Source organism: Delphinus delphis, unplaced genomic scaffold (genome assembly GCF_949987515.2).
Source record: "Delphinus delphis unplaced genomic scaffold, mDelDel1.2 scaffold_478, whole genome shotgun sequence".
In the NCBI taxonomy this organism is placed as follows: domain Eukaryota; kingdom Metazoa; phylum Chordata; class Mammalia; order Artiodactyla; family Delphinidae; genus Delphinus; species Delphinus delphis.
In genome coordinates this window covers 18,733-23,262 of record NW_027193099.1, presented here as the reverse complement: position 1 = coordinate 23,262, position 4,530 = coordinate 18,733, and positions in this window count along the sequence as shown.

Sequence of the window (4,530 nt, the reverse complement as noted above, 5' to 3'; positions counted from 1 at the left end):
ATTTATTCTTGCATTTATATCAGTTTTTGCCTCATGTATTTTATGGCTGTATTAATAAGCACATGAAAGTTTATAATTTTATCCTCTTGAAGAATTGGCAGTTTATTATGAATTTATTATTTTTGATAATATTCTTTGCTCTAAAATCTACTTTATGATATTGATACAGTTATTGGTCCCTTTTTATTAGTGTTTGCCTAGTATATCTTTTTCAAGTCTTTTAATTTTAACCTCTTTGTATTTTATTTATTATTGTGAATTCCTAGTGGGCAGCATATGGCAGTGTCTTGGTTTTTTCATCCAATCTGATGATCTGATTTTATTTTGGATATTTTCAAACTTTACAACTAGTGTGAATGTTGATATGATTGAGCATTTAATTACAGTCTTAATATTTGTCTTCTAATTGTTCATGTGTTTATTGGTCACTTTATCTTCTTTTTGCCTTCTTATAGATTAATATAATACGTGTTATAATTCTTTTTTATGCATTGCTGCCTTTTAACTGTAACTCTTTATTGAATTATGTTGGTGGTTGCTTTGAGTCTTACAGTATATATTTGTGATTTATCATAGTCTAACTTCAAGTGATACTATGCCATAATACATTGTATAGGAAACTTACATCATCTTATTTCCTTTTCTTCCACCCTCCAGACTATGAACCAGTTTTGTAATGCATTTAAATTTTGCATATGCTATAGACTCCACTGTTGTAATTTTCTGTAAATAGTTTATTATTTTTTATAATAATATGTTATATTTACATAATAAAAATGTTTATATTTACTCATGTATTTTCCAATTTCTGTGATTTTCATTCTTTATTTAGATCCAGATTTCTACCTGGTATCATCTTCCTTATGCTTGAAGGAATTCATTTCACATTTATTGTAATGGAGACCTGGTGGTGATAAATACTTTGAAGTATTTTATTTCTGAGAAAGTATTTTGCCTTTATTTTTGAAAGGCGATTTCACTGACAAAATAATTCTAAATTTACTCTTTTATTTTTCTTTCAGTACCTTGAAGTTTTTACTCCATTGTCTTCTTACTTACACATTTTCAACTGAGAAATCTGATGCTATTTATACCTTTATTATTTGATATGCAATGTATCTTTCTTCTCTCTGGCTACTATTTGATGATTTGCTCTTTATCAATAGTTTTAAGCAATTTCATGATGAATGCCATGGCGTAATTTTCTTCATTTTTATTATTCTGAGGGTCACTGAACTTCTGGGATCTGTGAGTTTGTTTGTTTTTAAATCAAATTTCTTCAAATATTTTGCTGCTCCTCTTTCCCTCTCCTTTGGGGTCTTTGAATTCATGTATATTTGGCCATTTGAAGTTGTCAGAGAACTCAATGATGATCTGACATTTTATCCCAATTTTTTTTTGTCTGTGTGTTTCATTTGGATGTTTTCTATTGCCAATTCACCAAATTCTCTAATTTTTTTCTTCTGCAACGTCTACTTAAGGAATTTTCAACTCAGGAATTGTAGTTTTATCTATAGAAAGTCATTTTGGATCTTTCAAAGTGTATTCAACATGTCTCTATTGAACATGTTCAATATTTCCTCTAAAATTCTGAGTATATGAAATAGAGTTATAACAATCTTTTCAGTATCCTAGTCTGCTAAATTTTTTACCATATTTGTCATCTTACAGCCACTTTGATTAATTTTTCTCCTTATTATTTCCCATGTTTTGCATATCTCTTATTTTGAAATTGGATGTCAGCTATTGTAAATTTTCACTTTGTGTTCTGGAATTTTTTATTAAATATTTTTGATATTTATTCTGCAGTGCAGTTAAAATACTTGGAAATAGTTAGACCATTTTGTGCATTGCTTTAAACTTTGTTAGGAGGAACCAGAGCTAGAATTTAGTTCATGGCTAATTTTCACCCACGACTGAGGTGAGAACCTTCTTATTACTCTACCCCATGCACTTTGAAACATAAGTTAGTCCACTTTGTCTATTAACAATAGGCAGTTTTCTCTGTCCTGTGTGATTTCTGAGTATTGTTTCCTGTAATAGTTTCAAGTGGTTGTTCTACTCCTTATATTGATCACACACATGCATGCAATGATTAGTATACAATTGAAAACTCAAGTGAAACCAGCTACAGAACTTCAGAGTTCTCTGTGTGTGGATCTCTCCTCTATGATGCTCTGTCCTGTAAATTCCATCCTCCTTGGCCACGGAACACTTGCTCCATTACCTAAACTCTGCTTTAGTTAACAGTCCCTGCAACATTGCCTGGAAAGTTTCTCCAGTAACTAAGCTGGGGCAATTGTAGGATTGTTCACATGGGAATGCATACTTTGTGCCTCTTACTCCATATTTACTGGAGCAAATACAACATATATATTTTAATGAAAGCTTTATCAAAATACAATTCACATATGATAAAATTTACCCATTTACACTGTACAATTCAATGTATTTTAGTATATTCACAAAGTTGTACAACGTACACCACAAATGATTTTGAAATATTTCCATGACCCTGAAAATAAACCCTTTATCTTTTAGCAGTCACTCCTCATTATTCCCCTTCCTCCAACCATCCAATCCTAGGTAAGCACTAATTGAATTTCTAGCTCTATAAATGTGTCTATTCTAGACAATTCATGTAAAATAATTATATGATATGTGTTATTATATTGATATGACAGGTTCTATTTGACATATTGTTTTCAATGTTCATACATATTTTAACATGTCTTATAACTTCATTTGTTTTTATTGCTGAATAATATTCCATTGTGTGGATATACCACAGATTATTTATTCATTCATCAACTGGGTTGTTTCCATTTTAGCTACATGAATGTTGCTACCATGAACATTCATGTACACATTTTTGTGTGAGCATAAGTTTTCATTTCTCTTAAGGATATAACTAAGAGTGGAAGCGCTACATCATATGGCAACTTTATGTTTAACTGTTTGAAGAACTGACAAACTGTTTCCAAAGTGAATACATTTCACATTCTCACCAGAAATGTTCAGTTGTTCCAATACCTGTACATCTTCATCAGCAATTGTCATTGTCCAAGTTTCCTATTATAGTCAATGTGAAAGGCTGTAGTGTGTGTGAAGGGGTATCTAATTGTGGTGTTGATTTGGAATTTCCTAATGACTAATGGTTTTGAGAATCTATTCATATGCTTATTTTCAATTTGTATATTTTTTTTTGAGAAATGTCTTTTTGGATTGGTATTTATATTTTTTTGGGTAATTTGTCTTTTTAGTATTGAGTTGTAAGACTTCCTTATATATTCTATATATAAGTTCCATATTAGAAATATGATTTAGAAAAATTTCTCCCATAAATTTCACTTTCTTTTTTTAAGTATACAGTAAGTCACCTACATACAAATGAGTTCTGTTCCAAGAGCGCATTCCTAAGTCCAATTTGTTTGTAAGTCCAACAAGGTTAGCCTAGGTACCCACCTAACACAATCAGCTATATAGTACTGTACTGTAATAGGTTTATAATACTTTTCACACAAATAATACATAAAAACAAACAAAAAATAAAGAAAACGTTTAATCTTACAGTACAGTACCTTGAAAAGTACAGTAGTACAGTACAACAGTTGGCATACAGGGGCTGGCATCAAGTGAACAGGCAAGAAGAGTTACTGACTGGAGGAGGGAGAGGAGGTGGGAGATGGTAGAGCTGAAGGATCATCAGCGATAGGAGACGGAGGGCAAGCTGCAATTTCGCTCATGCCTGACGTTGATAGCACAGGTTCTGGTTCCTTGTTGGATTCAATTCTATCTACCCTCTTGAAAAAACCGATCCAGTGATGTCTGGGTAGTAGCTCTTTTTTTTCCATCATAGATGACATGGTAGCACTGGATTGCATTCTGAACGGCTGCTGAAACTTTCGTGTATTGTTCTACATTCAGGTCCTGTGCCTCACAAACTAACAGTGCCTCCTCAAATAAAGAAAATCCCCTTGCCATGTCCTGCATCTTGAATCTCTTCAGTTCTTCAGTTACTTCCTCTTGTCCTCTTCGTCCTTTCTCTGGGCCTCAAATTCCATCAGGTTTTCATTAGTAAGCTCCTCGTGTGGCACAGCAAGTTCCATCATTATCTCTTGGTGCTTCTTAGCAGTACCAGCTACATCACCAGTGCTTTTATGCTTGCTTCCGGACGTCCTGGGCTTGAAATAAAGATACTGTACTCTATACATTACTGTACAGTAAAGTACACAAAAGCACAACCACTTGTAGAGGATGCATGCATGTGACAATGTACACCAGTTATGTGAGCTAACTTATGTGATTCGACATGTGAACACACGTTCGCATCTTTGAAAGTTTGCAACTTGAAGATTTGTATGTAGGGGACTTACTGTAGTTGATTTACAATATTATATTAGTTCCAGGTGTACAGCATAGTGTTTCAGCATTTTTGCAGATTATACTTGGATATAAATTATTATAAGATAATGACTATAATTCCCTATGCTATACAGTATATCTTTGTTGCTTATCTATTTTATACAT